The following is a 12,468-nucleotide window of genomic DNA, read 5'->3' as shown; positions in this document are numbered from 1 at the left end:
TTTTGCCTTACACAGTAAAAAAGAACCTCTAGACTCTACCAATGGGATCTGCGCTCTCCAAACCTGCATGTTAAAAGGCCTATAAGTTTTGAGGGGGTCCCTTTGTCCGCATGGTTATTCTGTAACACATTGCATTTATGGGCATGGTATTATTATACACAGATCTTATCTTTTAAAGAACATTATAATCCACTTAACTGCTAGGATAAGAGAATGACAGACAATTCAAACCATATTGTCTTACAGAAGATATATATAAAATACAGTTATGTGCACCAACTGAAGTTCAAATTTGATTCAATTTAAAACAATCTTGGTCAGATTTTATGTAGTTTGTGGACCCTTTTAATAAAAAATAAAATGCAGATCTTGAGTAAAGACTTGTCATCTGGTTTACAGGTATAGTAACTGTCTATAAGGTAGTGATTTTGCCCCAAACTTACCTTTTCCATTATTTCGTTCAGAAATTACTGTTCTATGTATGGTAAATGAGAAAAATTGTTAGATTCTAGAATTGTGGGTTCTATTCACAGTTTGAAAAATGAAACAGAAACATTTCTAATTTCAAATCAGCAGCAAAAAGAAAGAATCAGCATAGGAAATGACAAAATGTTTGTATGATGCATGGTCAGGTTACAAATGGCTAGTAGTAACGCTAATAGGATTGGCACCAGGCAAAGAAAAATTTTCAAGCCATCATTTTTTAGTTAACAGAAGTATAAATCGTTCTTCCTTCCTTTCCTCAATTTTTTTTCCAGGTACCGTTGTATTTTAAAAAGCATGTGTTTCTCTTCTTCAAAAAATCTTCTTAAATATAAGACTAGGAGGCAGGAGGCTTCCAAATCTAGTCTTGGCTCTGTCACTTTAGTGTTTATCCAGCTTGGTTGATCTTTCTGGGCTCAGTTTCTATATCTGTAAAATAAGTGGTTTGGATCAGGTGACCAATAAAGTATCTTTTGATGTTAACACCATAATAAATAGCCAATATTTATTGAGTGCCTCCTATGTGTTGTGCACTGTTCTGAAAAGTTTGCATGTATTTAAACCTCATGGCATCCTATGATACCAGTGCTGTCATTATCGCCATTTTACAGATGAGGGGACTGACGCCGAAGAAAAGTAACTTAGTCTTACTAAGGTCATACAAGTGAGTAAGTGGCCAAGCCAGGGTCTGAATTAAAGCCGTCTAGTTCAAGACTCTGTCCCCTTCATCACCCTGCTGTACAGCGTGGCCACAAAGTCCCAATGTGTGAGATTTTAAGAAATAGCTGTTGAGGACGTGAAAACAAATATTAAGCCCAGTTGTAATCAAGTTTCAGCTTCCATGATGGAAGATTATGTTCAGAAGACCACAAAATTAAATTTTTTATAGAGAATAGAAGTAAGTACTGATAATCCTAATTGGCATGCATAATAATTTGATGGCCTCTGTATATGTAACCTACTGATCTTTTTATATGAGAAGGACCCAGATTTGACCATAAATTTGTATATTTTTTTATATTCTCACAGTAAAATAATCTTGATATATGGTTTTCTGTAATTTAAGAAAAAACTATAAATACGAATACTATGAATTTCAATAATTGTTTCTAATGAACATTAAATTTAAATGAAATTGATAACATTTATAAGTCTGTTAATTAAGTTATGGATTGAAAATTAGATTTGTGAACCTTCTGCCAAGTAGCTGTCTTTTGAAGATATTTCAGTGTCTTTTAAACACTATTTTTTGGGTCACAATTAATTTGAATGATGTAACTTTTAAAAATTCCAAACAAAAATAGCAATTTTATTGTAAAAAATAACTTTTTACAGTTTTAAAATATATGTTTATAACTAAAATTTGAAAATCTTAAATTTATATGTACTTCTTAAATGACCCTTTTTTAAGGAGTCTCCTGCTTTCCACTCACCTTTTAACTAGATTGTTCTCGACTCCCAAAAAGTTGACTTATTTTTTGAACATCTCCAACATATTTTTACAGGGGCCTTGGCCGGATTAATAGACATTGCTGCTGATTGGATGACTGACCTAAAGAAGTGCATTTGTCTTAGTGCATTGTGGTAAACCACAAAAAGTGCTGTTGAGGATCTAATGAAACAACATTTGAAGAGAGGGAAATGTCTATGGTGGAAAACATGGGCAGAATTAATCATAAGTCAAGCGGAGGTAAGTCTTGCTTTGTCTCAAGATGAATTAATAATTGATACAACAACATGTTTCCAATTTAGTTAATTATAGAATTAATCACATATTAGATTATTGCATCTACATTAAATGGATCCATCCTCAACACATTGCAGCAAGAAAGAATTAAGTGCCATATTGTTTCAAGAAGCTTTTGTATTAACTATGCAGTCATATAACAAATGCACTGGATTGTGGTGCAAATATATTTGAGCTGTAGTAGAAAAGAAGTGATAGTTATTGCAGTAGGATCTGTGTAAAGTTACTAAGAAGTCAAGTTATTAAAACTAATATATTACCAAGATTGGGAAGTTTAAATTATGAAAGTACGATTATCAAATAATTTAGTAAAATCAACCTTCTAAGTAGAGATACATTGAAGAAAATCAGAGATTTTTATTTGTGGCATTACAGCATTTAAATGATTAATTTACTATGATCTACAAAGAATATTCTAGAACTTAGGATGTTATATGTGTATTTTTTACATGATGATGTATGGATATATTTTTAAAATTTTATTTTAGCTGAATTTTAGATCTAAAAGGTATATATTTGCGGTAAGATGAGTAGTATGCTGTTTCTCACCTAGCTTAATTGAATTGAGTAATTTAATGATCTTATGGAAAGTTGCAGCAGAATGAAATCTTGAGTGCTGATGCAATTTGTTTCCACCACTGTTTCCAAAAAGTGGTTTGTAGGCAGAGGTTGAAGTATAGCTGAGATGCCTTGGTAACAATACTTTAGGGATTAAAGTTTAGGGATTAAAATGAATGTGAAACTCATTTTGAAAATAAAACAGTGCTAGATATTCTAAACATTTATTAGACATTTATAATAAATTGATACTGTGAATTTGTAATGATGATCACCATCTCCAAAAGTAATAATAACATCAGTTTTTCTTATTACAGTAAAATCCATTGTGTATAAATTCTAACTACAGCAAAATTTAGAGCTAGGATATTTACTATTCAATTTATAATATATCAGAAACATCTTATAAAATGATACCATTAATTTTTCTTTTGTGTTTTTTGGTTAGCTATTATTTTCCTCTCAAAACTTTATGGAGATCATTTTTCTGCTGCTTTAGTGGCTGCATTTGTTTTGAGGTCCATCAATCCATTTGGTAATAGCCATCTGGTCCTTTTTTATGTGGAGTATCAGAAACCTTTTTGAGCTGTTTCCTTTTATTCTCCTAGGGGTATTTGGAGGGCTTTGGGGAGCCTTTTTCATTAGGGCAAATATTGCCCGGTGTCTTCGACGCAAGTCCACCAAATTTGGAAAGTATCACCTTCTGGAAATCATTATTGTTGCAGCCATTATTGCTGTCATTGCCTTTCCTAATCCATACACTAGGGTAAACACCAGTGAACTGATCAAAGAGTTTTTTTTACAGACTGTTGTCCCCTGGAATCCTCTTCTCTTTGTGACTACTGAAATGGCATGAATGCCAGTAAAATTGTCGATGACATTCCTGATAGTCCAGCAGGCGTTGGAGTATATTTAGCCCAGTGAAGTTATGCCTGGCTCTCCTATTTAAAATCATAATGACAGTATTCACTTTTGGTACCAAGGTAGGTGCTAATGTGAGGTGATATTTGGGCAATGTTGGCATGTTCAAAACATATGTGGAATGACAGAGGTTGTTGTTCCATAAATGACTGAAAAAAGTACTTTTGAGTTTAATTTTAAGTAATGAAAAAGATAATTCCTTAGCATATATTGTTGAGCATGTTATTTGTTGCTATTTAACAAATTACTCCCAAAACTTAGCAGCTTAAGGTAACTACTTATTTTGTTCTTGATATCGGGTCAGCCATTTAGGAAGGGCTCAGCCGGGCAATTTTGCTTGTGGTCTTTCACATAGTTGTTATTAGACATGGCAAGGGCTAATCATCTCAAAGTTCCTTTTTTCCACTTCCCTTTTAAAAGTGTTTTTGTGGGTACACAGTATTTATATGTAGTTCTGTGGTACATGAAATATTTTGATACAGGCATGCAGTGCTTAATAATCTCAGGGTAAATGGAGTATCCATCACCTCAAGCATTTATCCTTTGTGTTACAAACAGTCCAATTATGCTCTTAATTATTTTTAAGTGTACAATCAAATTTATTATTGAGTATAGTTCAAAGACTTCTACATTCATGACTAGCACCTAGGCTGAAAAGATTAAGACACCTGGGCTCCTGGGATCAATCACGCACACTCTCTCTCTCATGCTCGCTCCCTCGTGCTCTCTCTCTCTCTTTCTTTTTCCTCTCTCTCTGTGGTTTTTCTAGGGTGGTGGCCTCAGGGTAGATGTATTTCTAACATCATAGCTCAGGGTTCCAAAAGCAAGTGTCTCAAGAGGGCTGTTTTTAATGTAGCCAAAGAAGTCTTGCAGCATGACTTGTTTAATTCTATTCATTGAGGTAGTCACAGAGGCCCACCCTGTTCAGAGGAGGGACATACACTTGGTGGGACAAGTGTCAGAGAATTCATGATCATGTTTTAAAACCACTTTTATTAGTTTCCCATTGCTATTGTAATAAATTACCACAACTTAGTGGCTTAAAAGCCACACAAAGTTATTATCTTACGGTTCTTGAGATCAGAAGTCTGAAACGGATCTCGCTGCTAAAATTAAGGTGTTCATAGGGCATTCTGGAGGCTGTAGGAGAGAGTCCGTTGTTTTGCCTTTTCTGGCTTTAGAAGCTGCCAGCATTCCTTGGCGCCTGGCCCTCTATTTGCATCTTCAAAGCCAGCAATGGCTGGTCAAGTCTTTCTCTTGTTTCATCACTCTGACACAAACTCTGCTAAATCTCTCTTCCACGTTTGAAAAACCTTTGTAATTACTTTAGGCCCACCCAGATATATCAGAAAATAATCTATTTTTTAAGGCAGCGACTTTCTTTCTGCAACCTTAATTCCTCCTTGCCATGTAAAGTAATGTAATCACAGGTTCTGGGAACTAAGCTATGGACATCTTTGAGGAGCCATTATTCTGCCTCATACCAGTATAGGGTGTTAGCTTGAAAGGACACTGCAGACTCAGTTAAATTACTAGGTCTATAAATACATGCCTTTTTCCTTCAAGGAATTAAGGCAGCTGGGCCTTATGCCCTGGGACATTGCTTCTTTTGGATTTATAAAATAACAAAATTTGTTGATTAATGATCTATCAGTAAACATAATTTCTTATATGACTATCAGTGATATATGTGAGGAAGCACATATCAGCTTATTCTTGTTCTTTAAATTACTACACCTGTACTTCATGTAATAGTATGTGCTTTTACAGATATAAATTAATATGGAATAATGGCTTTGTTTCTACAAAATTGGAGTGGTATTAGTTTTTGAAATAAGGTCTCTCTTCTCTTGTCCTCAGTCTGTAGTCCACTGAGTATCAAGAGTTAAAATAATAGAAAAGCCTGGGCCGGTTGCATGCCTGTAATCCCAGCACTGTGGGAGGCCGAGGTGGGTGGATCACAAGGTCAGGAAATCAAAACCATCCTGGCTAATGGGGTGAAACCCCATCTCTACTAAAAATACAAAAATTTACCGGGCGTGGTGGCACGTGCCTGTAGTCTCAGCTACTCAGGAGGCTGAGGCAGGAGAATTGCTTGAACCCAGGAGGCGGAGGTTGCAGTGAGCCGAGATTATACCATTGCACTCCAGCCTGGGCGACAGAGTGAGACTCCATCTCAAAAAAAAAAAAATAATAATAATAATAAAATAATAGTAATAATGATAGAAAAGCCTTAAAGTTTTACCTTTTTTCTTAGGGGATCGAGTTAAAAGAGCTGTTAAAGCTCTTTTTTTCTACAATAAGTAAGTGTTCTGTAACTCCCAACTTTCTCCCAGTTTATCTATAAGAAGTCGGAGGCAATTGGCAGGCCTTTGTTGAGTCTTACCTTTAACTTAGCTCTGGCTGAAGGGTCATACCTGGCAAGAGAGTATAAAACACACTTTGATTTTTTTCTATTGTGCATCCTTTTAATGATCCTAATAGACTCAAACATGCCATCATTTTGTGTTTGGCTCATTTCATATTCAGAAGAGTTTATAGCTCTTACTCTTTCAGTAGTCATTTATTATCTTTTATTTTTTAATTTTTTTTTTTTGAGACAAAGTCTCACTTTGTTGCCCAGGCTGGAGTGCAGTGGCGCAATCTCAGCTCGCTGCAACCTCCGCCTCCCAGGTTCAAGCGATTCTCCTGCCTCAGCCTCCCAAGTAGCTGGGATTATAGGTGTGCACCATCACACCGGGCTAATTTTTGTATTTTTAGTAGAGATGGGGTTTTGCCATGTTGGCCAGGCTGGTCTTGAACTCCTAACCTCAGGTGATCTGCCTGCCTTGGCCTCCCAAAGTGCTGAGATAACAGGCATGAGCCATTGTGCCCAACCTCTTTCAGTAGTCTTTAAATGATCTTGCTTATGGTGCTTCTTATCTCTATTATCCTCATCAAATTTAATCAATAACTATTTTTCTCTTTTCAATTGATACCTATAAATAGACTTACCTGAGAGATATAGATTTGGTTCAGACCACCACAATAAAGTGAACATCATAATAAAGCAAGTCACATAAATGTCTTGGTATCTTAGTGCATATAAAAGTTCTGTTTACACTGTGCTGTAGTCTGTTACGTGTACAATAGCATTATGTCTTTAAAAAAAGTAATACCTTAATTTTTTTTATTATACTTTAAGTTCTAGGGTACATATGCACAATGTGCAGGTTTGTTACATAGGTATACATGTGCCATGTTGGTGTGCTGCACCCATCACTCATCATTTACAGTCGGTATTTCTCCTAATGCTATCCCTCCCCGCTACCCCCACCACACAACAGGGTGTGTGATGTTCCCCTTCCTGTGTCCAAGTGTTCTCATTATTCAATTCCCACCTATGAGTGAGAACATGCAGTGTTTGGTTTTCTGTCCTTGCAATAGTTTGCTGAGAATGATGGTTTTCAGCGTCATCCATGTTCCTACAAAGTACATGAATTCATCCTTTTTTATGGCTGCATAGTATTCCATGGTGTATATGTGCCACATTTTCTTAATCCAGTCTATCATTGATGGACATTTGGGTTGGTTCCAAGTCTTTGCTATTGTGAATAGTGCTGCAATAAACATATGTGTGCATGTGTCTTTGTAGCAGCATGATTTATAATCCTTTGGGTATATACTTAGTAATGGGATGACTGGGTCAAATGGTATTTCTAGTTCTAGATCCTTGAGGAATCGCCACACTGTCTTCCACAATGGTTGAACTAGGTTACAGTCCCACCAACAGTGTAAAAGCCTTCGTATTTCTCCACATCCTCTCCAGCATCTGTTGTTTCCTGACATTTTAATGATCGCCATTCTACCTGGTGTGAGATAGTATCTCATTGTGGTTTTGATTTGCATTTCTCTAATGACCAGTGATGATGAGCATTTTTTTCATGTGTCTGTTGGCTGCATAAATGTCTTCTTTTGAGAAGTGTCTGTTCATATCCTTTGCCCACTTTTTGATGGGGTGGTTTGATTTTTTCTTGAAAATTTGTTTAAGTTCTTTGTAGATTCTGGATATTAGACCTTTGTCAGATGGGTAGATTACAGAAATTTTCTACCGTTCTGTAGGTTGCCTATTCACTCTGATGGTACTTTCTTTTGCTGTGCAGAAGCTCTTTAGTTTAATTAGATCCCATTTGTCAATTTTGGCTTTTGTTGCCATTGCTTTTAGTGTTTTAGTGATGGAGTCCTTGCCCATGTCTATGTCCTGAATGATATTACCTAGGTTTTCTTCTAGGGTTTTTATGGTTTTAGGTCTAACATTTAAGTCTTTAATCCATCTTGAATTAATTTTTGTATAAGGTGTAAGGAAGGATCCAGTTTCAGCTTTCTACATATGGCTAGCCAGTTTTCCCAGCACCATTTATTTATTAAATAGGGAATCCTTTCCCCATTGCTTATTTCTCTCAGGTTTGTCAAAGATCAGATGGTTGTAGATGTGTGGTGTTATTTCTGAGGCCCCTGTTCTGTTCCATTGGTCTACATCTCTGTTTTAGTACCAGTACCATGCTGTTTTGGTTACTGTAGCCTTGTAGTATAGTTTGAAGTCAGGTAGTGTGATGCCTCCAGCTTTGTTCTTTTGGCTTAGGATTGTCTTGGTGATGCAGGCTCTTTTTTGGTTCCATATGAACTTTAAAGCAGTTTTTTCCAATTCTGTGAAGAAAGTCCGTGGTAGCTTGATGGGGATGGCATTGAATCTATAAATTTAATCTATAAATTGGGCAGTATGGCCATTTTCACGATATCGAGTCTTCCTATCCGTGAGCATGGAATGTTCTTTCATTTGTTTGTGTCCTCTTATTTCGTTGAGCAGTGGTTTGTAGTTCTCCTTGAAGAGGTCCTTCACATCCCTTGTAAGTTGGGTTCCTAGGTATTTTATTCTTTTTGAAGCAATTGTGAATGGGAATTCACTCATGATTTGGCTTTGTGTCTGTTCTTGGTGTGTAGGAATGCTTGTGATTTTTGCACATTGATTTTGTATCCTGAGACTTTACTAAATTTGCTTATCAGCTTAAGGAGATTTTGGGCTGAGATGATGGAGTTTTCTAAATATACAATCATGTCATCTGCAAACAGGGACAATTTGACTTCCTCTTTTCCTAATTGAATACCCTTTATTTCTTTCTCTTACCTGATTGCCTTGGCCAGAACTTCCAACACTAGGTTGAATAGGAGTGGTGAGAGAAGGCATCCCGGTCTTGTGCCAGTTTTCGAGGGGAATGCTTCCAAAGGTTTTGCCCATTCAGTATGATATTGGCTGTGGGTTTGTCATAAATAGCGCCTACTATTTTGAGATACGTCCCATCAATACCTAATTTATTGAGATTTTTTTTTTAGCATGAAAGGGTGTTGAATTTTGTCAAAGGCCTTTTCTGCATCTATTGAGATAATTGTGTGGTTTTTGTCTTTGGTGTCGTTTATGTGATGAATTGCATTTATTGACTTGCATATGTTGAACCAGCCTTGCATCCCAGGGATGAAGCTGACTTGATCGTGGTGGATAAGCTTTTTGATGTGCTGCTGGATTTGGTTTGCCAGTATTTTATTGAGGATTTTCTCATCGATGTTCATCAGGGATATTAGTCTAAAATTCTCTTTTTTTGTGTGTGTCTCTGCCAGGCTTTGGTATCAGGATGATGTTGGCCTCATAAAATGAGTTACTGAGGATTCCCTCTTTTTCTATTGATTGGAATAGTTTCAGAAGGAATGATACCAACTCCTCTTTGTACCACTGGTAGAATTCGGCAGTGAATCTGTCTGGTCCTGGACTTTTTTTTGGTTGTTAGGCTATTAATTATTGCCTCAATTTCAGAGCCTGTTATTGGTCTATTCAGAGATTCAGCTTCTTCCTGGTTTAGTCTTGGGAGGGTGTATGTGTCCAGGAATTTATCCATTTCTTCTAGATTTTGTAGTTTATTAATGTAGAGGTGTTTATAGTATTCTCTGATGGTAGTTTGTATTTCTGTGGGATCAGTGGTGATATCCCCTTTGTCATTTTTTATTGTATCTATTTGATCTTCTCTCTTTTCTTCTTTATTAGTCTTGCTAGTGGTCTATCAATTTTGTTGATCTTTTCAAAAAACCAGCTCCTAGATTCATTGATTTTTTTGAAGGGTTTTTTATGTCTCATCTCCTTCAGTTCTGCTGTGATCTTAGTTATTTCTTGCCTTCTGTTAGCTTTTGAATTTGTTTGCTCTCACTTCTCTAGTTCTTTTAATTGTGATGTTAGGGTGTCGAATTTAGATCTTTCCTGCTTTCTTTTGTGGCCATTTAGTGCTATAAACTTCCCTGTAAACACTGCGTTAGCTGTGTCCCAGAGATTCTGGTACAGTGTGTCTTTGTTCTCATTGGTTTCAAAGAAAATCTTTATTTCTGCCTTCATTTCGTTATGTACCCAATAGTCATTCAGGAGCAGGTTGTTCAGTTTCCATGTAGTTGTTGGGTTTTGAGTGAGTTTCTTAATTCCGAGTTCTAATTTGATTGCACTGTGGTTTGAGAGACAGTTTGTTGTGATTTCTATTCTTTTACATTTGCTGAGGAGTGTTTTACTTCCAATCATGTGGTCAGTTTTAGAATAAATCCAATGTGGTGCTGAGACGAATGTATATTCTGTTGATTTGGATTGGAGAGTTCTGTAGATGTCTATTAGGTCTGCTTGTTGCAGAGCTGAGTTCAGGTCCTGGATATCATTGTTAACCTTCTGTCTTGTTGATCTGTCTAATATTGACAGCGGGGTATTAAAGACTCCCATTATTATTGTGTGCAGTCTAATTCTCTTTGTAGGTCTCTAAGGACTTGCTTTATGAATCTGGGTGCTCCTGTATTGGGTGCATATATATTTAGCATAGTTAGCTTTTCTTGTTGAATTGATTCCTTTACCATTTTGTATTGGCCTTCTTTGTCTCTTTTGATCTTTGTTGGTTTAAAGTCTGTTTTATCAGAGATTAGGATTGCAGTCCCTGCTTTTTTTTTTGCTTTCCATTTGCTTGGTAGATCTTCCTCCATCCCTTTATTTTGAGCCTATGTGTGTCTTTGCATGTGAGATGGGTTCCTTAATACAGCATACTGATGGGTCTTGACTCTTTATCCAATTTGCCAGTGTGGGTCTTTTAATTGGGGCATTTAGTCCATTTACATTTAAGGTTAATGTTGTTAAGTGTGAATTTGATCCTGTCATTATGATGTTAACTGTTTATTTTGCCCGTTAATTGATGCAGTTTCTTCCTAGCATCAATGGTCTTTACAATTTGGCCTGTTTTTGTAGTGGCTGGTACCAGCTGTTTCTTTCCATGTTTATTGCTTCCTTTAGGAGCTCTTGTTAAAGCAGGCCTGGTGGTGACAAAATCTCTCAGTGTTTGCTTGTCTGTAAAGGATTTTATTTCTCCTTTATTTATGAAGCTTAGTTTGGTTGGAAATGAAATTCTGGGTTGAAAATTATTTTCTTTACTTTAAGAATGTTGAATATTGACCCCCACTGTCTTCTCACTTTTAGGGTTTCTGCTGAGAGATCTGCTGTTAGTCTGATGGGTTTTCCTTTGTAGGTAACTCGACCTTTCTCTCTGGCTGCCCTTAACACTTTTTCCTTCATTTCAACCTTGGTGAACCTGACGATTTTGTGTTTTAAGGTTGCTCTTCTCGAGGAGTATCTTTCTGGTGTTCTCTGTATTTCCTGAATTTGAATGTTGGCCTGTCTTGCTAGGTTGGGGTAGTTCTCCTGGATAATATCGTGAAGAGTGTTTTCCAACTTGGTTTCATTCTCCCCATCACTTTCAGGTACACCAATCAAATGTAGATTGGGTCTTTTCAGATAGTCCCATATTTCTTGGAGGCTTTGTTCATTTCTTTTTACTCTTTTTTTCTCTAACCTTGTTTTCTTGCTTTATTTCATTAATTTGATCTTCAATCACTGATACCCTTTCTTCCAATTGATCAAATCGGCTATTGAAGCTTGTGCATGCATCATGAAGTTCTCATGGCATGGTTTTCAGCTCCATCAGGTCATTTAAGGTCTTCTCTATACTGTTTATTTTAGTTAACTACTCATCTAATCTTTTTTCAAGGTTTTTAGCTTCCTTGTGATGGGTTCAAACATCCTCCTTTAGCTCAGAGAAGTTTATTACCGACCTTCTGAAACCTACCTATGTTAACTCGTCAAAGTCATTCTCCATGCAGTTTTGTTCCATTGCTGGTGAGGAGCTGCAATCCTTTGGAGGAGAAGAGGTGCTCTGATTTTTAGAATTTTCAGCTTTTCTGCTCTGGTTTCTTCCCATCTTTGTGGTTTTCTCTACCTTTGGTCTTTGGTGACCTACAGATGAGGTTTTGGTGTAGATTACTTTTTTGTTGATGTTGATGGTATTCCTTTCTGGTTGTTAGTTTTCCTTCTAACAGATCCCTCAGCTGCAGTTCTATTGGAGTTTGCTGGAGTTCCATTCGAGACCCTGTTTGCCTGGGTATCACCAGTGGAGGCTGCAGAACAGCAAATATTGTAGAACAGAAAATATTGCTGCTTGATCCTTCCTCTGGAAGCTTCGTCCCAGACGGGCAGCCAACTATATGAGGTGTCAGTTGGTCCCTACTGGGAGGTGTCTCCCAGTTAGGTTACATGGGGGTCAGGGACCCACTTAAGGAGGCAGTCTGTCCGTTCTCAGAGTACCCTTGTTGGGAATAGACTATAAGGGGGCAGGGGTGGAAGGAGGAGACCACCTAGAAGGCTCTTAGAATAATTC

At 36.9% G+C, this 12,468-nt stretch overlaps 1 long non-coding RNA gene across 1 annotated transcript in view; it reads left to right on the top strand.

Annotated features, from left to right (window-relative positions):
- Positions 1 to 2,003: 2,003 nt before the first annotated feature.
- LOC105489088 (uncharacterized) overlaps positions 2,004 to 12,468 on the top strand; it is a 104,846-nt gene continuing 94,381 nt past the window's right edge. Inside the window, exons 1-2 of the long non-coding RNA XR_011612597.1 lie at positions 2,004 to 2,173; positions 3,594 to 3,771. This is a non-coding gene — a long non-coding RNA (uncharacterized lncRNA). The remainder of the gene's footprint in view (positions 2,174 to 3,593; positions 3,772 to 12,468) is intronic.

The sequence above is a fragment of the Macaca nemestrina genome, chromosome 14 (assembly GCF_043159975.1).
Source record: "Macaca nemestrina isolate mMacNem1 chromosome 14, mMacNem.hap1, whole genome shotgun sequence".
NCBI lineage: Eukaryota > Metazoa > Chordata > Mammalia > Primates > Cercopithecidae > Macaca > Macaca nemestrina.
The sequence above is the reverse complement of the archived record's forward strand: the minus strand, read 5'-3'. Positions and strand labels throughout refer to the sequence as shown.